Source organism: Callithrix jacchus, chromosome 2 (assembly GCF_049354715.1).
Source record: "Callithrix jacchus isolate 240 chromosome 2, calJac240_pri, whole genome shotgun sequence".
Classification (NCBI taxonomy): domain Eukaryota; kingdom Metazoa; phylum Chordata; class Mammalia; order Primates; family Cebidae; genus Callithrix; species Callithrix jacchus.
This window is the reverse complement of record NC_133503.1, coordinates 156,221,308-156,247,853: the sequence shown is the minus strand read 5'-3', so window position 1 is coordinate 156,247,853 and position 26,546 is coordinate 156,221,308. Positions and strand designations below refer to the sequence as shown.

At 34.9% G+C, this 26,546-nt stretch overlaps 1 protein-coding gene across 5 annotated transcripts in view; it reads left to right on the top strand.

Annotated features, from left to right (window-relative positions):
- Positions 1-26,546, top strand: part of NDUFS4 (NADH:ubiquinone oxidoreductase subunit S4) — a 128,902-nt gene that overhangs the window by 59,213 nt on the left and 43,143 nt on the right. The window lies entirely within an intron of this gene.

The window sequence follows — 26,546 nt, the reverse complement described above, 5'->3', positions numbered from 1 at the left end:
ACACTCCTATTAAGTTGTGAGATAATTACTAGTACTATCTAAAACTAAGTGTATTAGGTTTTCCTGGAAGCATGCAACATTTATTATCACTGTATATGTGTGTGTGTGTGTGTGCACGTGCGCACGCGGGCATACACACTCATACACATTTCTTCATATGTATGAGAGATTACAACTAGCAAGATTAGCAACAAAAGAGTAATAATATTCTGTTTATCAGTAGCAAACAATTTTGGCAGCCAGCACTTACAGAATTTTTCCGAATGTGGTCTGTTACTTTATATGAAACTTGATATTTACACTTCAATAGCATACATTTAGTAATGCTTCCAAAACTTCTGATAGAAATGTGCAATTGTATATATGTGCTTTTCATTTTATATCTGGTTTATTATTATCAGATATACAGGTATATTTCTTAACTGCCCCCTTTCTGTATTATTGTATAGTATTTTATCACTGAACTTTGAGCCTGTAAGCAAAATCTAAGTAATAGGTCACACCTAAATTTCTATTTGCACCATTAAAGATACAGAAAAATAAATGTATAAGTAAACAGAGACAGTTCGGAAAATTCACGTCTTATGCTGATTGGTTTTATTTTAAAGTTAATCTCTTAGGCCTACCTACTGACATTGTCATCATCTTGATCTAGGTTACACCCTCTTTCACCTAGATTTCTATAGTAGTCTCTTAGTCTACCCAGATTCTTTAATCTTAATCCAATTAATTTTCCATAGGATGGCCAAAATTGTCATTGAAATGCTGGTTTTGTCACCCTCTTTGCGTCCTTTGGTGCTTCCCATTTCCCTTAAACATTCAAATCCTAACATGGCCTTTGACGTCTTGCATGATTTAGCTCCTGCCTTCTTCTCTAGGTTTATCTTGTACCACCGTGTTTTTTATATTCTGTTGTCCAGCCACGCCAAGCCTGGAACTTGGTATTCTTTTTCCTGCTTCAGGGTGTTTACAGTTCCTGTTCACTCTACCTGGATGCTTTTTACTAACCCGGATATTTACACTTGATGTAATGAAGACCCGGAGGTCTTCATCCAGTTAACCATCTACCTATTCTTCAAATGTTAATCAAACACCACTTGCTTAAGTATAAAAGAAATGAGGGGCTGGGCATGGTGGCTCTCACCTGTAATCCCAGCACTTTGGGAGGCCAACGGGCAGATCACGAGGTCAGGAGTTCATGATCAGCCTGACCAACATGGTGATACCCCATCTCTACTAAAAACACAGAAAATAAGCTGGGCATCTAGGCATGGTGGCAGGCATCCATAATTCCAGCTACTCAGGAGGCTGAGGCAGGAGAATTGCTTGAACCTGGGAGGAAGAGGTTGCAGTGAGCAGAGATCACGCCATTGCATTCTAGCATGGGCAACAAAAGTGCTCCATCTCAAAAAATAAGAAATGAGGCTGTTACCTGTGTGTGAGACGAGGATGATTTTCACATCCCATGTCTTCATTAATGAGGACTATTATTTTAATTTTTCCTATAAGCATCTATTTTAGCTCTCAGGAGGTTACCTTCTTTTCTATAAAGTTTTCAAATTTGAGAGTTTACTATTAACTCTTATAAGTTCTCTTTTTTCTAGTATGAAGAATGAGTGAGTCAGCCAGTAACACATTGCTCTAAACAGAGTGCTGTGAAGCATACCAAAGAGGTAGACAGACTGGTTTGGTTTGGTATTTTTAATTATATGTCATAAAATCAGTTGCATACTGTTGAATTTTCTTGCCTTATAGATTTTCCCCAGCTTTGTTATATCTTTCTTGAAGTAATAGTTGTCCCTCAGTACCTGTAAGGGGGATTGGTTCTAGGACTCCCTTCAGGTACCAAAATCCATGGTCTCATGTTGCTATAAATAGATAACTGAGACTGGGTAATTTATAAAGAAAAGTGGTTTAATTGGCTCATGGTCCTGCAGTCTGTACAAGCATGGCACTGACATTACTTGACTTCTGAGGAGGCCTCTGGGAGCTTTTACTCATTGGTGAAAGGTGAAGCAGGAGCAGGCACATCACATGGCAAAAGCAGATGCAAGGCACAGGGTGGTGCCATACATTTTTAAATAACCAGATCCCATAAGAACTCACTATCATTAAGACAGCACTAAGCTATGTACGAGAGATTTGCCTCCGTGACCTAATCACTCCCCATCAGGCCCCACTTTCAACATTGGGGATTACATTTCAACATGAGAGAGTTGGGTGGAGACAAATATGCAAACCATATCAAGTCTTTTATATAAAATGGCATAGTATTTACATATAACCTATGCATATTCTCCTATGTACTTTAAATCACCTCTAATTACTTATAATACCTAATACAATGAAAGTGTTGTACTGTATTGTTTAGGGAATAATGAAAACAAAAAAGGAGGTATATGTTCAGTACAACCATACTTCTTTTTCTTCAAGTATTTTTGACTTACAGTTGGTTGAATCCGTGATATAGAATGCACAGATACTGAGGCCTGACTGTAGATCAGGCCAAAATGTCACTATGATTTTCAAGCTTAAATCAATTGGTTATTATCTTCGGTACATGGCAGACATTTTCTTGAAAATGAACCTGTCACTTCAAGGAAGTGTTGACCATGATAAACTTCAAGTGCAATGTTAGTTTTTCAACCCTTGCACCCCTCTCTACCTCCCAGAACAGTCTTTAAATACTAGAAAGATGTCAAGGTCAATCACATCAATGGCAGATTTAAGTTCTATAAAAATTCTAACATTGGGTACTATGCTCAGTACTTCGTTGATGGGGTTTATCTACTGCAAATCTCAGCTTCATGCAATATACCCAGGTAACAAACATGCACATGTATGCCTTGAATCTAAAATTAAAAATTGAAATTTTATTAAAAAAAAAAAAGACTATTCTAGTGGGATTGATAATGACATTAACATTGGTAATCACATTAGATGTGATTTTTGATACTGTGTAATGAACTTTATTAACGTTTTGAATATCTATATACCTCTGTGAACCAGTATTTTCCGTATGATCATTGCACAATATAAGATCATACATGGGTAAAAGTTTCCTTTAAAGTGCAAAATAGAACAATGGGTTTTAAGGTAATCAAGTATGAAAATATTAAGGCTATCAAAATTTTGCTCCTTTTTCTAACTACATATCTGTATGATAACAAGTGTTCTTCATATATTGCAATGAAAACAATCCACCACAACAGTTTGAATGCAAGAACAGATGTTAGAATTCAGCTGTCCTCCATTAAGCTAGATATTAGATTTTCAAATGAGTGCCAAAATGCAAATGAATGCTAAAATGCAAATGAATGCCACTCTTCTCACGTTTAGTTTTTGAAAATAGAGTTTTTAACATTAAAATCTTTATAGTATTATATAACTGGCTTATTTTAAATTGTTTCTATTGTTTTCTTCATTTTAATTTATTATGTGATAGATATCTATAGATATACAGGCATACTTTGAAAATATTGCTGGTTTGGTTCTAGAACACCACAGTTAAGCAAATACCACAATAAAGTGAGTAATGGAATTTTGTTTTGTCTTCCCAGTGCATATAAAAGTTATGTTTCTACCACACTAAAGTCTGCTAAGTGTGCATTAGCATTATGTCTAAAAAATAATGTACATACCTTAATTTTAAAATACTTTATTGCTCAAAAATGCTAACAATCAGCTAAGCCTTTAGGAAGTCATAATCGTTTGACTGGTGGAAGGTCTTGCCTTCATGTTGATGGCTGCTGACTGATGGGGTGGTGGTTGCTAAAGGTTGGCGTGGCTGGATAATTTCTTAAAATAAGGCAACAATGAACTTTTGACACACTGATTGACTCTTCCTTTCATGAAAGATTTCTCTGTAGCATGTGACACTGTTTGATATCATTTTACTCACAGTAGAACTTCTTTCACAATTGGAGTCAAGCCTCTTAAACCCTGCTGCTGCTTTATCAACTAAATTTATGGAATAATCTAAATCCTTTGTTGTCATTTCAACAAGGTTCACGGTCTTTATCAGGAGTAGATTCTATCTCAAGAAACTTCACAGTCTTTATCAGGAGTAATTCTATCTCAAGAAATGACTTAGCTCCTGCATGAGAAGCAACTTCTCATTTGTTCCAGCTTAATCATGAGATTGTAACGATTTAGTCACTTCTTCAGGTTCTCCACACCACATCTGCAGTGACTTCCTCCACGGAAGTCTTAGACCTTCAAAGTCATTCATGAGGGGTGGACTCAATTTCTTCCCTTTTTTTCCCCCCATATTGAATCAATATTTATTTTAGGACATGACATGTCAAAATAAAACGAGTCAGCCCTTGCCTTTAACAATTATGTCATATTATAAAAGCACTTTACAACTCCATCCCATCTTTAAGTTACTGATATGTGGCTAATGATTATCTATAAGCATTTGTCTATTCAGATCCATAATCTAAGTGCTCTCTGAATATTACAAGGTGACCATAAGTGGGACTTGAAGGAGGATGAGGAGAGGGGACTAAGGTTCTCCCAGTTTAAGGTTTTGGATTCAACTTTCAAATGCAGGTTAATGTTGCTGTTTTCATCTCCTCCTATGAGTCACACATTTTCTTAGTGGCATCTTGAATGGTGAATCCTTTCTAGATGGTTGTCAAGCTACTTTGTCCAGATTGATCAGAGGAATCACTATGGCAGCTGTAGCGTTACAAAATGTATTTCCTAAATAAAAAGACTCAAATGTCAGAATTACTCCTTGGTCCACTGGCTGCAGAGTGGATGTTGTGTTAGGCATGAAAATGACATCCTTGTACAGCTCCATTTTGGGTGACCAGGTGCATGGTAAATGAGCAGTAATATTTTTTAAATCTTCTTTTCTGAATGGTAGGTATCAATAGTGGGCATAAAATATTTAGTAAACTATGCTGTAAACAACTGTGTTGCCATCCAGACTTTATTATTCATTTATAGAGGAAAGGCAGAAGAGATTTAGCATCATTCTTAAGGGCACTAGGGTTTTCAGAATGGTCAGTGAGCACTGGAACTGCATTAGCCTCTGAGAATCAGCCTGTCCTTTGAAGCTTTGAAGCCAGGCATTGTCTTTTCTCTAGCTGGCATCTTCTTCTGATACAAGGCTGTACATTGAAAATCTGTTGTTTAATATAGCCACCTTCATCAGTTGTCTTATCTAGATCTTCCAGATCACTTGCTGTGGCTTCTCCATCAACACTTGATGCTTCACCTTGTACTTTTCTGTTATGTAGACGGATTATTTCCTTAAATCTCATGAGCCAACCTCTGCTTTCCTCCCCTCTCAGACTTCATAGAATTGAAGAGACTTAGGACCTGGCTCTAGATTAGACTTTGAATTAAGGGAATGTTGTGGCTGGTTTGATCTTCTATCCAGACCACTGAAACTTTCTCCAATTAGCAGTAGGCTCTGTTTAGCCACCTTATCATTCATGTGTTCACTGGAATAGCATTGGTAATTTTCCTCAAGAACTTTTTCCTTTGCATTTACAACTTGGTTGTTTGGTGCAAGAGGCCTAGATTTTCCTTTGCATTTACAACTTGGTTGTTTGGTGCAAGAGGCCTATGACTTCCTCACCTAGCATTGTTATTTCTAAATTTTTAACTTAAAGTGAGAGACATGAGACTCTTCCTTTCACATGAACTCTTATTAACTTGACTAATTTCAATGTTGTTGTCTCAGTGAATAGAGAGGCCTAAGGAAAGGGTGAGGTAGGAGGAAATGGCTTGTCAGTGGAGAACACACACAACCTTCAATTATTTAATTTGCTATCTAATATGGACGTGGTTTGTGGCACCCCAAAACAATTACAGTAGTAACATCAAAGTTCACTGATCACAGAGCATCATAACAGATATAATGAAATACTCAGAGAATTATCAGAATGTGACACAAAGACTTGAAGTGAGTACACACCAGTAGACTTCTCAACTCAGGGCTGCCAGAATCCTTACATTTGTGAAAAAAAAAAAACAAAACAAAACAAAACTGAAGCACCATTAATCTATGAAGCACAATAAAGCAAAGTCATAAAATGAGGTATGCCTATATCTTTTATAAATAAAACCTTGGAGTCCCAGTAGTTTTTAACAATATAAAGGAATCTCAACATCAAAAAGTTTTAGAATCATTCTCCTAAGTCTTCTCTTTTCTGGATTAAACATCGCCAGGGCTTTGATTTATTTCATATGAGTTCCAGTTAATTAATCATTTTGATTGCCATCCAGTTTGATTGAATCTCTTTTAAAATATTTTTGCCAGAATTTTTCATACTACTGATGTGTATGGTTGTGGCGGGGATTATTGCCTTTATTTCTTTTAATCATAGCAGTTCTAGTAAGGCAACTTTAAATTTAGGTTGTCATACTTGTTATGTGGATTTCATGGAGAGCTAAAACCTCAGATTCTTTCTTATGTGTGCTGTTATCAAGTTGTGTTTCTTTTCATCTATCTGTAGTATATGATCATTGTTTTTAACATATTCCGAGTCACTCAAAGGACATTTTAACCAGTAAAGCTAATTTTTTTTTACTGTTACGTTTTACAGGCAGAATTTTATATACAGTATATAATAAATTACAAGAATTTTCATAGTACTTTGTGGAGGTCACTGCTAATACAAGTACAAAGAAAAAACTTTTTTTTTTTTTTCTGGGCATCAATTATGTATCAACAACATGTATCCTGTCTTTCTTTTAGGCATAAAATGTAGAAAGGAGAAGTCTGGGTAGTATTTTCTAGTGCAAGAATTCATTCTCTCACTTTAGAACTATATACAGTGTTAACATTATTGAGTACAAATCTTCAAATAATAAAATTGTGGCAAATCTTGGATTATTGTTAATAAAGAATCTGGTATTAGAGTACTTTCTATGTTTCTAATTAGTCAATTTTAGTTTGTTGTGTATAAACTGCTAACCAATCTTTTTACTCTTGAAACTAATAAAGTAAATATTAAAAGAGTAGATGACAGCTTCTGAAAATAATCTTGTAAACTTATGTTTAGAAGCAAAAAAACTGTTTGTGGGCTATAGCATTATTTCCTAACATATGATACTTCCTGTGGATACTAAGGAGATCTTACAAATGGTTGTTTGCGTGGCCCTTGGTTTTTGTTTGCAGGAGGAGCTGTGCCATGGAGGTTAGGTGAAGAATGTCTTTGCCTTTGTGCTTTATTATGAGGGTTAACTTTTCTTTATGCCTCCTTCCACCTCAGTCTCCTTTCAGGACATTTGATGAATACCCAAGTCCAATGAATTTGTTGTCTTTTTTATATTCACTTCAGCTATACAAAAGAGAAGTTAAATTTGCAATGCTCTTTAAAGATTTTGAGTAGGTACTCCCCTAAAATAATAACCAAAATATAAATTAGTCCTACATAGGTATGCCTTCAGTTTGCTTTCTAATCACTTTAGCCCATTTTTTATACACTGATTCCTTGTTTGTGACAATTGCCTTATATAACAATTTACTAGCACAATTAAAATATTTCTAAGAAAATAGAAAAATACCCTCAGAAAATATAGGAATAGTTTCAATTTATCTGTAAAAATGACATAAAATAAGCTTTAATAGTTTAGACATTAGTATATTGCTTTTATATAAATTATGTTGGCTATCTTTCATTCATTTTTTATTTAATCAGTAAATACATGTGCCAGGCATTATGCTTCAGTGTTGTATTGACACTTTATATTGTTTTCATTTATGTACTAAGTTATTTTGTTTAAAAACTATTAAGCACCACCTGTTTTAACTTTTACAAAGGTATTATGGTTAGTTAGATGTGCATCCTCAATTCAAATGTATGTGAAAAAGGAAACATTTAATTTAGCAATCTGTAAAACTTAAATCTTTTTGGGCTATGTAGAGTGGGGAAGGACAGCTATTATTTCAAAACTTTTTTGGGAAATTATAGCACAATGCTATTCATGCAAAGTCTGATATTTTATATATTTTTAGCACTCTAATAATATATTTAAAAATCAGGTGTACATGTAAAACAAATCTTGACAGTTTTCTGAATGTTGCCAATTGATTGTATTTTGCTACTTGAAAATTTCTTCCCAGTAGCAATTAAACAGCACTTAAGCTTTGGTACTTGCCGAGGCTTGCAGTAAATAAATCGCTATTTGATTAATTAGCACATGATAGTGGTAGCATGCTCAGCTGGAGAGATTTTTATATTGCTGTTTTAGAATGTAAGCAGCAACAAGTTATTTAATACAATTTTTTGGTCAATTTTTAATGGTTTAAAAAATTTCATTACTTGAACTTGTTAAGAAGTTTGTAAAATTGAATGGTTTTTGCAAGCATTCGAAAATAATGTTGGCTGTACAACTATTTATTTGTTTTATATTATTTTTTCTTCTTGACATACTAAAAGTTCATAGATGAAACTTATTATATAAGTTTGCAAACTTGAATTAAAAATTGATCATTAAGAGGTGACCTACACAAAAAGATAACCCTAAGTTAAAGGCTTACTTTTGCTTCGACTGTTTACTTCTCCCCCCGCCCCCAAGGGGTCAGTTTTCTTTTGGTGAGATTACTTTCTTTTGGTGTATGGCAGTGCTATCTCTGCTAAGATTATTGGAAGGAGTAGTGTCTGCGATTGGGGTTCAGCTTTCCAGCATCTCAAGTGTCTGTTTTGTCTGGACTTTACTCATGCAGCATTCTTGTGCAAAAATTTCAAGGCTTTAGTCTGGAGCACTGGGTCAAAGGATATGTCTCTTTGAAGGGTAGACAGGAGTTTTTTATGTTTTATTCACTAAGTAGTATTTCATTTTACATCAAAGAATAGCAGCCTTTGAGAACCTACCATGGTGGCAGTTTAACATGTGGGTTTTTTTCTTTAAGACTTTCACTAAATATGGATAATGTTTCCTCAAGTTTTTCATCCTACAAAATGCTTATTTTTATTCTTTTACTTAGATGAAACTTTTAATATAAAAAGAGAAGAATCATGACTAAATATAAATGTTGGTTGCAGTACATTTTGTTTTTAAAGCAACTGTAGTTTTTTGTTTTTTATACTGCTCACAAGCTATTGAAAAAAAAAGATGAATAGCCTTTACATTTACAGCAGTACTGTTGCTAAAATTCTAAGGAAGAAGTAAAGACTAATGATTTTGAAAGTGTAGATTTTATAGTGAAATGGTCATTCTTTAATTGTTCATTTTTTAGTACTGTCGTGTGTGTATGTAGGAGAGATTGATTTTGAAAAATACCGGACTCAAGTAATAAAAAATGTTAAGATTTCTTGAAGCTAGAAGGAAAGTTCTTATTTTTGTACTTTTTGTGTAAGTTAATCAGTAACTAATCATATAAAAAGTTACTGCTCTACATGTTTGGCAGATTTTTACATGGTATTTCGTATTTCTGTCTCATGACATATATATAAACATATGAACTAATATTAAAATAGTTTTTTATGTAAATAAATAAAACATGCTCTTAAATATTTGAAAGTTTATCTAAATAGTTCTTTAATCATTTAAAATAGAATTTTTTCTACTCTGTGATATAATTTTAAAACAACCTGTTATATTTAGCTATGATGATCATTAAAACAAGTCAGTTACTATTTTTCAAATATAATTATTTCTAAATAAAATTCTCTAGATAAATAAAATTCTGCAGAACTTTGTTTAAAATATATGCTTACTGAAATGTTTTTTTACTTAATATCAAGCTATATAAAACTTAAATATACTAAATATCACAACGAAAATGAATGTTAAGTATTATAGTTTTTATATACAGACAGGAACCATTAAAACTTAAATAGAGAATGATCTTTCTATATTTAAGTTGTTTAAGGAACAAAAGATCTTTTCCTTACAGTATTCAGCCATCTCTATTATCTGTGATTCTTCAGCAATTAAAGCAGATTTATTTTCCTCTTTGTTCCTACTTGGAATAATTGAACAATACTAGAGAATTGAACTGACTGAAATGTTTTATCTTTCAAAAGGTTTAAAGTTCTATGTACCAATTAGCAAAATACAGTAAAGGTTTAAACTGTTAATAGCCACAACATCTTTAATGCATAGACCTGTAGTATGCTAGCGCTGTATAACAGTTCTCCATTGTATGTCTCTTTTAAGGAGAGTAACTGTGTCAGTTCTTTTCTTGCTTTACTACCTGCTGTGTATGGAAATTGTGTATAGTACTTGACACTTGCTTTCAAGAATTTAAAATTCTTGCATGCTATTATGTAGGAAACTTTGGCTCTCAATAAAATAGAATTGATAATATTTTATTTGTTTGGATTTTAAGTTTAGTTTTATGTCATATTCGAGAAAGTACTCATTTATATCTGAAAATACATTATTAGTCTATTACTTGTTAATGAATTTGAAGTACATAAACTGTATATTATCTCCTTGAAAATTGCTTATCTATTTTTTTATTTAACTGAATATAATTATAAAGAAACCATCAACTTTATATTAGACTATGCAGATAGAGATACCTGATGCTTTACACTGTATTTGGATGTAGGTTTTTGGGTTTTTCTGTTTTGTTTTGTTTTGGTAGTAAATAGTATTTTGTTTTTAAAGTTACAGCTTTTGAATTGGCCAGCTTACCAGATAATTTCAGAACTCAAGAATTAATCCAAATACTTAAACTTGTTAAAGCCTTATATCTATTATTTTGTTATAAGTTCTCAATGAAGGGAGGGGTGAGAGGAGGTAAAGAAATAGAAGTAGCATCTTTTGGTGACAATTATATTTTCTTTTTATATCATGTATCTCAACAGAATTAGAGCAAAAGAAAGGAGAATGCAGACTTTAAAATTTGAGACTAGCAAACTATGATTCTGTTTCTGTGTTCAGGCTTTCTATTTTATGAATTTTATGACCTAGTCTCTGCTTGGATTCTACTCTTCAAAATACCACCTGCAAGCATGCAAGATATTCATGTTTACAAGATGGGAAAGTTTGAAAAATAGGCAGTGATATGGTAGCTTGACTGTATGCAGCGTACTATATCTCCACAAAACTGTTTCTTTATAAGACATACTTTTCTAGAAATGCATGAATGGGCTTTTTGTTCTGTTGCTGTTTCATGTTTAATACTTTACTTTTAAAGGCTTTCAGCATATTGCATGTTAGTTGATGAGGATTTTTAAAATGTTAATGCTTCCAACAAAGCAGACATGAAAAATAAACTTGGCTTTCCCTAAACAACATATAAGATACAGAAATATACCAAAATATTGGGCCAAGAATGCTAACTTAAAGAACTGAGGATCTGATTAGTGTACTGATGTACCTCTTTCCAATGACTACTGAGTATATATTGTGTTAATTAAAATTATCAATTAAAGATAATTTTTAAACCTAATTGGGTAGTTTAAGATTTGACATCCAGGGCCAGGCACAGTGGCTCACGCCTGTAATCCCAGCACTTTGGGAGGTCGAGGCGGGTGGATCATGAGGTCAAGAGATCGAGACCATCCTTGTCAACATGGTGAAACCCCGTCTCTACTAAAAATACAAAAAATTAGCTGGGCATGGTGGCGCATGCCTGTAATCCCAGCTACTCAGGAGGCTGAGGCAGGAGAATTGCCTGAACCCAGGAGGCGGGGGTTGTGGTGAGCCTAGATCGCGCCATTGCACTCTAGCCTGGGCAACAAGAGCGAAACTCCATCTCAAAAAAAAAAAGATTTGACATTTAAAGAATTAAAACAAGATACCTGATTTAGTATGCCTTATAATGTCTTAAACATTCAAATATTGCTGGTATAGCCTGTGCCTAGATTATTCTGAGGTTAAAAGTCCTCTAGGGCTAGTCGTTTTCAACTAGGACAATCTGTAGTTCTTCGTGAAGATCATTCAAGAGATTTTTTTTCTTGTCTCTTATTTATAATGTATATTATTACTATCCTTTCCTTTATTCAATTTTTTTTTTAGTGTATTCTAGGCCCTAGGGATATAGCCATGAACAAAGCACAACATCCATGTCCTTAGAGTTTATATTCTCGTGTTTAGGCATACACTAGCTTTATTCATAAATAATTATGGTTTTTCATAGATAATGAATTTTATGGAAAAAAGCTAGGTGATGAGACAGAATAGCTGGAGTTTGGGTGAGATAGGGGTCATTTAAATAGGGCAGTCAATGAAACCCACTTTGAGATGGTGTGCTTTGTGAATTAAGATCTGAATTGGTGAGAGAAGAGCAGCTGTGTGAGAATCCAAGGTAAGAGCATTTTGAGTAAAGGAAAAAGCTGATGACCAAAAGTGTAGCTGGTAGTAGTCAAATAACAGAGGGAAAGATATGATATAATAAGAAAGGAGGAGAATGATGTAAAATGAGATTAGAAATGTGGGCAGGAGCTGGATCAGGTAAGAAGGCTCTTTAGGCCCTTGGTAAGAAATTTGAATATTATTTAAATTATAATGAGAAGCTTTTATATAATTCTAAGTAGAAAAGTGGTTTGATCTGATTTACTGATCAATAAAAGCCAGAAAATTACTGAGCTATTACAGTTAAGGGTGACTTCAAAGAAGCTCAACGGAAACCGTTAGTTTGCTCTCGTTTTTATTTGAAAGAACCTAATTTTTGTCTTTGCATTTTAGGTTTTATATATGGTATAACCATTTGATGATTTTTTTTCTGTTAAAGAATTTTCTGAATATGAAATTGCTTTTTGAGAAAGGCAGTATTGGGACCAGGAATAATAAACTTGTCTCTCTAATTCTCCATAGCCTTTCTTTCTCTGCCCTGCCCCCTCTCCACCAAGGGAAAAAAATGTTAAAGGTTTGTCATAGTGGTAAAGGAAGAGAAGAATAAATTGGCTGAGGTGCTGTCCACCGGTTTGGTGCTGATAAGCTTCAAATACACTTGTGTTCTGCACCTTGCTTTCGCCAGTGGCATAGGTTGATGGTGATAGTTGTCTGTCTTTATGTTAACTTTGACTCCACTTCTTCTTGCTCTGCCTCTCCTTTCCCCCCTCTTTCTGCTTATCAAAATCTCTCTTTACAGTTTGTATGGCTTTTTCCCTCTATCTTTGTGACACACACTCTGTCTTTTGAGGATAATGTAGCTGTAGGCATCTCTGTCTCCCTTTCTGGCTGCATGTGTTTTCCTGATACCCCCTTATTTCCTTTTGTTTTTTTTTCTTTATTCCTGCCTTCCCTTCTGTCTGTCTCTGGTTTTGGATTTCTGTGTCATTCTTTGGCTATCATTTTTTTCCCACTCCCCTGTCTCTTCTACCCTGTTTTCTTCTTCCTTCCATTCTATTTCTTCTATACTTCTATTTTCTTTCTTCTTTTTTCTTTTTTCTCTTACTTTCCCAAAATGACTAAGGAGCAACATCAGAACTAGTGGGTGGAGACAGATGGTGGCCCTGCCCTCTAAGCACTTTTTTTTAATTGTCATATTTCCTTTTTAATAAATGTATAAGACTTTTAGAGACATTTAGTAACTGGAAAAAAAAATGCTATGGTTTGTAGATTATTACATTATTTGAAATGTTCACTCTAGTGAGATACATGGGATAGTGGCAAGATCATGACCTAATTGTACATATAGCCTTAGATCTTTAGGCGTCTCTTCTTTTGGCTTTATAACTTGAAGCAAGTTATTTAACTTATGTGAATATCCTCATCTTATAAAATGAATATACGTTTTTCTATTTGCTTTGAAAGTTAATTGAGAATACCTACACTAAACAAGAAGAAGGGCTGGGTGCAGTAGCTCACAACCGCAACCCCAGCACTTTGGGAGGCTGAGGTGTGAGGATCACTTGAGCCCAGGAGTTTGAGACCAGACTAAGCAAAAAAGAGGGAAACCTCATCTCTACCAAAAAAAAAATTAGCCGAGGGTGGTGGCTTATACCTGTGGTCCTAGCTACCTGGGAGACTGAGGCAGGAGCTGAGCTATTAATACTCAGGTAGTTGAGGTTGCAGTGAGGTGTGATCATGACACTGCACTCTAACCTGGGTGACAGAGCGAGACCCTGTCCCAAAAATAAATACAGAACACATTTATGTTTATTTTTCAGTAAAAGTGTTTTTCTTCCCTTTTTTTCTACTTGGAGTTGTTAACTTGGTGAGAGAAACAAACTGGAATTATAATTATTATTATTAATCAATTTTGAATTAATTTTGAAGACCATTCTTGTGAATCAAATCTGCAGTGCAGATACTGAGTTCTAGGGGACTTTGCAGCACAATGTTGGCCTCACAGTGGTCTTCTATCAGTCATGTGTGTATATGTATGTATATATATAATTGGTAATGATTTTTGTCATATAACTTGCCTTTCCTAACAGCCTGTGGCAGTAATATCATCTATAACATTATCTCTCATTATGTAGTTTGAGAATCAACTATGTAACTCGTTAATTGGTAGATAGATGTATTGCTATATAATTATCCTTCCAGTGAGAAATTTCTTTAGTCATCTGTAATTTCATTTTAATGGTGGAAATTTGAAACTGTATTACTCTAAGGAAATTTCCAAAGTACTTATTCCCATTATTATATTTGGTCATTAAGCTCTGTGTAATTACAAAAAACTGATTTTAGGCTGGGTGCTGTGGCTCATACCTGTAACCCTAGCACTTTGGGAAGGTGAGGCAGGTGGAGTGCCTGAGCTCGGTAGTTTAAGACCACCCTGGGCAACATGGTGAAACCCAGTTTCTACTAAAAAAACAAAAAATTAGCTGGGCACGGGGGCATGTGCCTGTAGTCACAGCTACTCAGGAGGCTGAGGCCACCAGGGAGGCAGAGGTTGCAGTCAGCCAAGGTAGCGCCACTGCACTTCAGCTTGGCAACAGAGTGAGATTCTGTCTCCCAAATAATGATAATAATAGTTAATAATAATTACGTTTTAATAGTAAGGCATAGACTTATCAAAAATCACATTAGAGGCCAGGCACAGTGGCTCATGCCTGTAATCCCAGCCCTTTATGAGGCTGAGGCGGGTGGATCATGAGGTCAGGAGTTCAAGACCAGCCTGGCCAACCTAGTGAAACCCTGTCTCTACTAAAAATACAAAAAAAAAAAAAAATTAGCTGGGCATGATGGCAGGCACCTGTAGTCCCAGCTACTTGGGAGGCTGAGGCAGGAGAATCGCTCGAACCTGGGAAGCAGAGGTTGCAGTGAGCTGAGATAGTGCCACTGCACTCAAGCCTGGGTGACACAGTGAGAGTCTGTCTCAAAAAAACAAACAAACAAACAAAAAACCTCACATTATACATCATAAATATATCAAATTTTACTACCAATAAAAAAGATAGATATATTTTAAAAAAACATTAATATGTACATATTATGTGGAAACATTAATTTGCAAATGATAAAGCATAATGAAAAAAATTAAAATCACCTTTAGACTAAATCTTGGTGAATTTACTTTTTTTATATGAATATTTCACACCCTAATATCTAATGTTATTTATATGTAAGACAAATGGTTTTATAGTTTTTTATCCTTTTTTTTTGCTTTATTATACTGTGAATATATTTCTTTAAAATTATCCAAAAGCATAATTATAAATGAATGTATAATCTCTCATTGTATGACTGTACCATAATGCCTCAACCATCATGCAGTTTTTGTACTGCAGGTTGTTTACAGTTTTTTGCAACTGTATGCAATGCTAGAATGAACATCCTTATAACTAAGTCTAATCTTTGATGACATCTTTGTTTTAGGATCAGTTCTTTGAAGTGGCATTACTAAATCGAAGGATTTAGTACCAACATTTTAGGCCATGCTCAGTGGCAAGGTGGGAGGATTGCCTGAGCCCAGAAGTTCAAGACCAGCCTGGGCAACATAGCAAGACCCTATCTCAAAAAACGTAGGAAAAAAAAAAGTATCAACATTTTAAATATTTTTTGATACCTAGAGATAACTGATACAGAATGCTTTAGAAAGGATTTTGCCAGTTAACTTAATGTAACTTTAGAGATACAGCTTTATTTTTAATATGCACGGCCTAGTTCTGTGGATACTTTTTAGACTCTGACACAGGGGGCATGTAGCAAATTTTACCTAATAGATGAATACCATAGGTCTAAGAATTGGAGAAAAAGACATACAGTAATGATGCAACACTGATTTAGAAGTACTTCAAGGCTTAGTACATCTTAAGGATCAACATTATAAATTTATGTGTCATTGTACTATAAATTGGTGAGTATTGCTGGTTGATGAGATTCCTGTCTCAAATCTCTGTAAAATAACTAAGCCAGTGCATAGCAGTTAGTGCTATGTAAGTGTTAACTATTGCTGCTGCTACTACATTAGTACTACTATTAGTCTATAATGCATTATAACAGAGTTTGTGACATAAATAATTTATCTGAGGAAGTTATGAAACTTTCTCCTTATTCTTACATTCAGTCTGTTTTTTGTTATAAAGCCTTTCCAGAACAATGCAAGGTAAACATTATCCTCTGAAATATCTGCAGTACTTAGCTTCATCATTTACTTGTCAAATTACATTATTACTGATTTCAAATTTAATTTTGTAGTCAGCAATATATTCTATGATTTCAATTTTCAGATTTCTTGAGACTTCTTTATCACCTAGAATATGGTCTGTCTTGATTATAGAGTTTCATGTATATTTTGAAAGAATATGTATTCTCCAGTTCTTGGGTTTGGTGTTCCAAAAATTTCAATTAAGTTTTAAGTTGACTAATAATGTTACTCACATTTTGTATATCTTTACCAGTATTTTTGTCTACATTTTCTGTAAGTTGTAGAAACTTACAGAAAGTTGAGAGAGAAGAGTTAACATTTCAGACTATGATTTATATCTTTCCTGTGTGTGTTGGATCACTTTTTGGCATCACTTATTTTGAAACTCTACTGTTGGGTGGTGCATTAACATTGAAAATTGTTGTGTGTTCTTGATGAGTTGATGCTTTATTTTTATGTGATGTACCTCTTTATCCTGGTGCTGTTCCTTTTTTTGATGTCGAATTTGATAAAAATATGTAACTGCCTCAGTTTTCTTAGTCTTAGTTTTGTGTGGTACATCTTATTCTCATTTGTGAGTTTATATTTAAAGTTTGACCCTTGCGTTCATAAGTACTTCCACTTGTCACTCCAGTCCTTTGTGTTAATGTTGATACACAGTTTCCTTCCACATTTGTTATAAACCTCATAGTAAATTATTTTTGCATTAAACAGTGGTCTTTTAAATAAATTTAGAAATGAGAGAAAAATCTTTTATCTCTACTCACAAATTTATCATTTTTGTTGCTGTTAATTATTGTACGTCATATAAAGTTTCCATCTGTTAACCTTTTCCTTTAGCCTGAAGATCCTTATTTAACATGTCTTACACTGCTGGTCTGTTGGGCAAAAATCTCTCAGCTTTTGTTTATCTGGAAATCCCTTCATTTTGACTCCACTTTTGAAAGACCTTGTCTTCGCTCAGGGTACCACAACAAAATACCGTAGACTGGGTGGTTTGAACAACAGAAATTTCTTTTCTTTTTTTACTTTTTGAGATGGAGTTTCACTCTTGTTGCCCAGGGTGGAGTGCAATGGTGCAATCTTGGCTCACTGCAACTTCTGCCTCCTAGGTTCAAGTGATTTTCCTGCCTCAGCCTCCTGAGTAGCTGGGATTACAGGCGCCCACCACCACGCCCAGCTAATCTTTTGTGTTTTTAGTAGAGGCAGGGTTTCAGTGTTGGCCAGGCTGGTCTCAAACTCCTGACCACAGGAGATCCACCTGCCTCAGCCTCCAAAAGTGCTGGGATTACCACGCCTGGCTCAGAAATTTATTTTCTAACGGTTTCGAAGGCTAGAATTCCAAGGTTAAGGTGCCAGCATGGTCGTTTCTGTTGAGGGCTCCCTTCCTATCTTGTAGAAGGTCACCTTCTTGATATGTCTACATGATCAGAGAGAAAAAAAGCAAATGAGCTTTGTCGTGTGTCTTCTCATAAGGGCAACTAATCCCATTAAGAGGGCCTTACTCTCAACTCATCTAAACCTAATTACCTCCCAAAGGCCCCATTTCTAAATACCATCACATTTAGGGTTAGGGCTTCACCATATGAATTTTGGGAGAACACAAACATTCAGTTTGTAACAGACCTTTTCATTGGATATAGAATTCTAGGTTGAAGGTTGGAATCATTTTAAAATGTCATTTCTTTTTTAAAAAGTTGTGGTAAAATACACATTGCACAAATCTGCCATTTTTAAGGGCACAATTCAGTGGCATTAACCACATTCGTAATGTTGAGCAACCATCACCACTATCCATTTCCAGAACTTTTTCATCATCCCAAACAGAAACTCTGTACCCGTTAAACAGTAACTCTTCTTTATGCTTTTCCCTGTTCCTCATAACCTCTGTTATATATTCTGTGTTGTTGGATGTGTCAGCATTTCATCCCTTTTAAAGGCTATATATAATATTTCCATTTTGTGTGTATATCCTACTTTGTTTATCCATCCTTCTGTCGTCGAACATTTGGATTGTTTCCACTTTTGGGCTATTGTAAATAATGCTGCCATTATGGATGTCCAAATATTTGTTAAAATATCTGCTTTCAAGTTTTTGGGAAGATGCCCCAAAGTAGAATTGTGGGATCATGTGATTATTATATGTTTAACATTGAGGAACTACATACTGTTTTTCTTATTGGCTGCAGTGTTTTGTATTCCCACAGCAGTTCACAAAGGTTCCAGTTTTACCACATCCTCACCAACAATTGTTATTTTCCATTTTCATTATAATAACCATCCTAATGTGTGTGAAGTAGTATCTCAATATGGTTTTGATTTGCATGTTCTTAATAAATTAGTGATGTTGAGCATCTTTTTGTGTCTTTATTAGCCGTTTGTATATCTTTCTTGGAGAAACGCCTATTCAAGCTCTTTGCTCATTTTGAATTGGGTTGTTGTTTTTTTGTTGAGTTTTAAGCTTTCTGTATATTCTGGATATTAATCTTCTATCAGTTAGATGCCCTTTGATGGACAAAAATTTTAATTTTGATGATGTCTAATTTATCTGTATGTTTTTTACGTGCACTTTTATTGTCATATTCAGTAATTCCTTGCCAAATTTACTGTCAAGAAGATTTCCTCCTATGTTTTCTTCTCAAAATTTTATAGTTTTAGCTCTTCTTCTTTTTAGGTATTTGATCCATTTTGAGTTAACTGTTGTATATGGTGTAAGACAAGGATTCATTTTCATTCTTTAGAATTCAATATCCAGTTTTCCCGGCACCATTTGTTGGTGCTTTCCACATCAAATGGTCTTGGCACTCCTTTGAAAAACCAATTGGCTATATATGCAAGGATTTATTTCTAGGCTATTTTATTCCATTGGCCTATATGTCTGTTCTCTGTCAGTACCACACTAATTATTGTAGCTTTGTTCTTCTTTTTTAAGACTGTTTTGAAACAAAGATTTCACATGAATTTTAGGATGGATTTTTCTGTTTCTGATCCCAAAATGTCAAGTTTTGATAGGGATTACATTGAATCTGTAGATTGCTTTGGGTAGTATTGTCATCTTAACAATACTGAGGTTTCTAGTTGATGAACACACAGGACGTCTTCCCGCTTATTTATGTCTTTAATTTCTCTCAACAGTGTTTTGTAGTTTTCAGTGTATAAATCTTTCATTTTCTTAGTTAAGTTTGTTTGTAAGTATTTCATTCTTTTCTATGCTATTGTAATTGGGATTATTTTTGTAATTTACTTTTTAGATTGTTCATTGTGAGTATATAGAACATAACTGATTTTCAGATATTAATTTTATATCTCCCACCTCGGTGAATTTGTTTATTATCTCTAACAGACTTTTTTTGGTAGAATCTTTAGGGCTGTTGACATATGTCATCTAAGAACAGAGATAACTATACATCTTTAAAAGTTTGGATGGCTTTTATTTCTTTTCCTTGTTCAAATGCTCTGGCTAGAACTTCTAAACTACATTGAACAGAATTAGTAAAAGTAGGCATCACTGTCTTCTTCATCTTAGAAGAAAAGATTTCAGTCTTTCCTGGGTGTGTGTGTGTTTGAGATAGAGTATCACTCACTCTGTGAAGTGGCACGATCTTGGCTCACTGCAGCCTCGACCTCCTGGGCTAAAGAGATCCTCCCACTTCATCTTCCTGAGCAGCTGGGACTATAGGTACATACCACTGTACCCAGATAATTTAGGTTTTAAATTTTTTGTAGAAATGGGGTTTGGCATGTTACCCAGGCTGGTTTTGAACTCTTGAGCTCATGTAATCCACCTGCCTCAGCCTCCCAAAGTGCTGGGATTACAGTTTTATGTTTTATCATCGTTGCCATATAGGTAATGTGTCTTTCTTAAGACTACTTTTATGATTATCATTTTATCTTTAAACTTTAGTGATACTATGTTTATGTATGGTTTTCTTTATATGTATCTAGGTTCATTAAAATTCTTGGAATTTTTGATTGGTATTTTTAAACAAAATTTGGACATTTTGTAGTTATTTCTTCAAAAAAATTTCTGCATCAATCTTTCTTTTTCTGTAACTCTAACACTTATATTGTACTGCTTAATATTATCCAACCAGTCACTGAGGCCCGATTTATTTTACTTCTGGTCTTTTTCCACTATGTAGTGCAATTTGGTTAGTTTCTATTGTCCTATCTTCAAATTTAATGATCTTTTCTTCTGTAGTGTCCAATTTTCTATTAATCCCTTACAGTATTTATCACTTAGATAATATATTTTTCAGCTCCAGAATTTTGTTTGGTTCTTTAATATAGTTTTTGTTATTCTGCAGAAATTTTTTATCTGTTCACTCATTTTGTCCATCTTTTTTCTTTAAATCTTTAAACATTTATAGTAGCTATTTAAAAATCTGCATTGTTTCAGGGCCTATTTCTGTTGATTATTTTGTTGTTTTTATTAGGTCGTTGTTTCCTATTTATGTACACATTTAGTGCTTTTAAGTGTGTAATTGATGTTCTGATTACTTTGTTACTGGGAGCCTAGATTGTATTGTCTTCCTCTATAGAGGAAGACTATTTAGTTTTGTTTTTGCCATCCTCTACTGGCTGATCAACTTAATCCTTTTAGTGATTGATATTAAGCATTGTATGGGTCTTCATAGAGTTGCTCTGCTTTTTATATTTGACCTTTTTTTGTGTCAATATAATGCCCAAGAGTATTCAGCAAAATCGTCACTCTCACTTGTTAGAACTTCTCATTACTTGTCCTACTTCCCAGAGTGTCATTATCGACAAAGACTGTGCAGATTTCTGAAGCTCCTTTTTTGCTTAACTCCTCTTCAGAACTCTGCCTCAGAAATGTCATTTGACTCAGCATCCCAGAACTCCAATCCCTACCTTTTCTGCTCTGTGAGATTGCTGTGTTCTGCTTGGAATTTACCTCTCTGGACCATAGTCTGAAATGTGCCCCCATGCATGAAGCTGAGACAATTATGGGACTATATCTTGAGTTTTCCTTCTTTCAGGGATCACTGTTATGCTTTCTATTATCAGATTGTCCAATATTTGAAAATAGTTGCTTTAAATAACTTTCCTAGTTTTATAGTTTGTAAAAGGCAAAAGTGATAGTCTGGTACCATTATGGATTGCAGCAGGATCCATTTACTACCGTGACAGTTCTTTTGTAATAATGACTTTGTTAATGAATCTTTACTTTTTACTTCACATTTCAGGGATCACCATGTTATGCTTTTTGTTATCAGATTGTCCAATATCTGAAAATAGTTGCTTAAAATAACTTTCTTAGTTTTATAGTTTGTAGAAGGCTAAAGTAATCTGGTACCATTATGGATTGCAGCAGGATCCATGTACTACTGTGACAGTTCTTTCGCAATAATGACTTGTTAATGAATCTTTACTTTTTAAACCAAGCTTTAAAAATGTGCTCGGTTACAGAGGTTCTCAGTTCTCTTTATGAAACATACTAACACCATTGACATACTACATATATAGCTAAATTAAGGCTTCATTTTAGTATATTGGCAGACTTCATCTCTCAGTCATTGAGTCATGTGCTTTACCAAGACTCAGTGGGCTTATTTCCATACCTGTTTCTGCCAGTTATACTTGACATTGTAATTCAAAATGTAATTGAATACTATAGTCTGTTTATATGAGGACAAGACAGTCCTTTCTATAAGTTCTATTGAATATTTTGAGAAGATGATAAAGGTGAATTTCTAATGATAGTGTTCAAGACATGTAATTTTACAATATGGCGCTTTGGCATATTGAATATTTTATGAAGAAGGCAAAAGCAAAAAGTCACTCTTACCTTCCCCACTGCCCATCTTTTATGAGGTAGGTTGTAAAACCTAGGAAGGATTTTTTGACCTTTCCCTGAAGCAGGTCATACAACCTTCATGTGAGAGGCGCCCTTTTTTTTGAGTCTTGTTCTGTCACCCAGGCTGTAGTGCAATGGCATGATCTCTGCTCACCACAACCTCCGCCTCCTGGGTTCAAGCAATTCTCTTGCCTCAGCCTCCAGAGTACTGGGATTACAGGCACCCACCACCACATCTGGCTAATTTCTTGTATTTTTAGTAGAGACGGGGTTTCACCATGTTGGCCAGGCTAGTCTTGAGCTCCTGACCTTGTGATCCGTCCACCTTAGCCTCCCAAAGTGCTGGGATTACAGGCATGAGCCAGTGCGTCCCGCCAAGAGGTGCCTTTCCTGTACATTGAGGAAGATAAAGGATCACAGAGAAGAATCTGAACAAAAAGACTTGCTAGATTTCTGCAGTTTATTACCGTTAGATCACACCCCCTTTGCCCTATCATATTTCTGACTACCCACTCTTCATCTGGCCTACGAATAAAATCACACAGGTTTAACTCTTTTTTGGGTCTTCATTTTCTTACAAAGGCTTCTGTGTCACATAAAGTTTTTAATTAAATAAATTTGTATGCTTTTCTCTTGTTAATTCGTCTTTTATTTTGGGACCCTCAACCATGAACCTAAGATGAGTAGAAGAAAAGATACTTTGTCTCCCCCATACTAATAATTCCTGTTAAATATGTCGAGTAAGACAATTGTAAAAGATTGTGGTGTAAAAGGAAATAATAAAATTCTAGACAGATTTTGGATTCAGATTATTTCATAAACATTTTTATATTTATCACTTCACATTTACAAAACTGAAACCATAAATTGTAGATGGCATATTTTTGTGATGGTTTATGGAAAAAACAACACTTGGGATTCTGATAAATGGACCTATACTCAAAGAAAAGGCATTGCCCTGTATCAGATTATTAAAAGAATATACTTGTACATTCTTGCATTATAATGTAATGATTAAGGTCTGTATATATTGTTTACTTAGTGTTTTCCTGGTTTTCCTAATATGTTCAGGTAACTGAGAGCTGTAACAAGTTCTTAACAACAGAAAGGAAGCTTCTGTTGCATAGTTTAACTTTTATTCTTATGTAAATTGACAAGGAATCCCCTTACACTGTTTTTATATGCCTTCTTAAAATCTAGTTTGACTTGCACATCATTGCCTCATAAATATTTCATTATTTAATCAGAAGCATTCAATTTTTAATCCATTATTTTATCTTATTTCCAATTTCCTTTTCTGATGTAATTTATTTCACTTATTGCTTAAACGATTGCTTGATTTTAGGAAATTTATGTTCTGGCCCTTTGGCCTGATGTTTGCTGATTCAGGAATTATTTCATCTTTAGTTCTTTACTGCCATACCTTTTGTTTTGACAACTCTTAATATATGTTATATGTTCTTTAGCCTTTTAATTTATTACCAGGAGATGAAGAGTAATATTTAATTAAGAAATAATAGATTGGTTCGGTTCGGTTCTGTTCTTTCTTCACTTCCCTTTCATTCCCTTCCCTTCCTCCTCCTCCCTCTCCCTCTTCCTTTATTCTTCCCTTTGGGTCTCACTCTATTGCCCAGGCTGGTCTGAAATTTCCTGTGCTCCAACAATTCATTTGCCTCAGCCTTCCGCATAGCCAGGATTACATGGGTACATCATGTTCTCTAGTTTAAATTGGTTCTTTTCAAAAGGTAATGTTATATAAGTTCCAGGTACTTTGTGGCCAGACTTTCTTTTTTCCTTCGACTTTTATTATGGCTTCTGAAAAGCTGCCAGGTATCCTAAGATGAGGTACATGACTTGATGATTTAAAAATCCAAAAAACCCGGCAGGGTGTGGTGGATCACGCCTGTAATCCTAGCACTTGGGAGGCTGAGGCAGGTATATCACCTTGACTTCAAGAGTTTGAGACCAACTAAAAATACAAAAATTAGCCAGGTGAGGTGGCAGGCACGGGCACCTGTAATCCCAGCTCCTTGGAAGGCTGAGGCAGGAGAATTGCTTGAACCCAGGAGGCGGAGGTTTCAGTGAGCTGAGATCACACCACTGCACTCCAGACTGGACAATAGAGCAAAAACTCCATCTCAAAAATAAATAATAATAAAAATTAAAAATAAAAATCCAAAAAATCCTTCCAGACATGGTGGCTCATGCCTATAATCCCAGCTACTCAAGAGGCTGATGCAGGTGGATCGCTGGAGTTCGAGACCAGCCTGGGCAACATAGTAAAGCTTCCTCTCTACAGAAAAAATACAAAAACTTAGCCAGGCATGGTGGTATGTGCCTGTGGTCTCAGCTACTCAGGAGGCTGAGGTGGTAGCATCACCCGAGCCCAGAAAGTTAAGGCTGCAGTAAGCCGTGATCATGCCACTGCACCCTATCATGGGCAGTCGAGTAAGGCCCTTTCTCAAAATAAATAAATAAAAATCCAAAAAAATCCTGAAGTATTGGGTTAAAAAGCAAATCCATTTAGCTGCTAAAATGTGACATTATTAAATGTTATATTTCTGTAATTGTAAATATTAAAAATGTATTAGTTTAATAATTTTCAAAGTGCTTCTGTTAAACATACTGGTTTTCATTGAAGCATTGATCCTTTTTATTCATTAAGCATTTTTTTTAAACAATTTCAGTTGTTCCTAGGTTTGAACTTAGAAAACAAAGATTTTTAGGTTTTTCTTACAAAAATGCAAAAATGTATTCCAATAGATTTTTCTTATTGGGAAGAACATGTATTTTTATATCATTTTTCTAAAATTGCATTTCATCATAAAACAGCTTCTTAGTAGACTTGATTTGGTTATGTTGTATGTCAAATCATATACTACTTTTGAGGAGAAAAATTAACATATTTTGAATACCCATTATAAAGTTCATGGCTGACATTGCTATAACAAAAGACAGATTAACAAGAAAAAAGCATAACAAATTTTTACTATTTGTTTTTTAAAGAGATGAGGTCTCACTGTGTTGCCCCAGCTGGTCTCAAACTCCTGACTTCAAGCACTCCTCCCTCCTCAGCCTCCCTAGAAGCTGGTATTACAGATGCATGCCACTGTACCCAGCTAACAGATTTTTTTAAAAACCAGAGTTTTATAGGCAGTGGCAGTCTGATAGACTTTTTCTGGTTTGCAGTTTTAATGTCACAGAGGTTGTCTATACATGAGTTGTTGTGATTTCTCTGAAGTTTTTATTAATTTATCCAGCCTCCGCTTGTAGGACTTCAGGAAAAGGGAAGTTTTAATTTCAGTAATTCCAAGTCAAAGGTTGGGAGAAAATTGGAGATATTAGTTTGGAGAGCTGTAGCTAGATATTAGAAGAAACTAGAAGAATTCAGGATTCATTCCAGTTTTGTAGGTAAATAACAAAACTTCAAAAACAGTATGCTAAGATCTAATAATGGATATACTACAGTTTTCTTCTAAAACATAATTTTTCTTTCTACAGTCATCATTTTTATCAAAAATAATCTAACTAAGACTAATTTGTTTGCAAAATAAGTTTAATTAAATTTAGTGATATGGTTTGGATTTGTATTCTACCAAATCTCATGTGGAGATGTAATCCCTAGCATTGGAGGGTGGGACCTGTTGGGAGGTAATTGGGTCATGGGGGTGGTCTATCTTGACTAGGTTAGCACCATCCTGTCTGTGCTGTTCTTGTGATAATAAATGAATGAGTTATCCTGAGATCTGATTTTTCCAAAGTATGCAGCATCCGCCCCTTCTCTCTTCCTCCTGCTCCAGCCATATGAAGATGCCTGCTCTGGCTTTGCCTCCTGCTATAAGTAAAAGCTCCCTGAGACCTCCCCAGCCATGCTTCTTCTTCCACAGCCTGCCAAACTGTGAGCCAATTAAATTTCTTTTCTTTACAAATTACCCAGTTTCAGGTATTTCTTTATAGCAATGTGAGAACAGACTTAAACACATAGCCTGGTTATTTATATTATGTGCAGCATAGGCTCCTTTTAAGTCTGCTTTGCTGGAACTTTTCATAAGGAGTCTCAGATTGGACTTGTAAAAGCCTCTCAAGACTAGAAAGTCAAGCCTAGGACTCTTCATAAGGCTTTGCATTCCTAGACTCATCATAAGGCTTTGTATCCTAGAGATTAGGTGAATTCCTCTTTGAGGTTGCCAAATATCCTGAGGTTCCTGGGCCTGCCGTGCAGTGGCATTCCTTACTCACCTAGCTGTAAGGTAACCATACAACCAT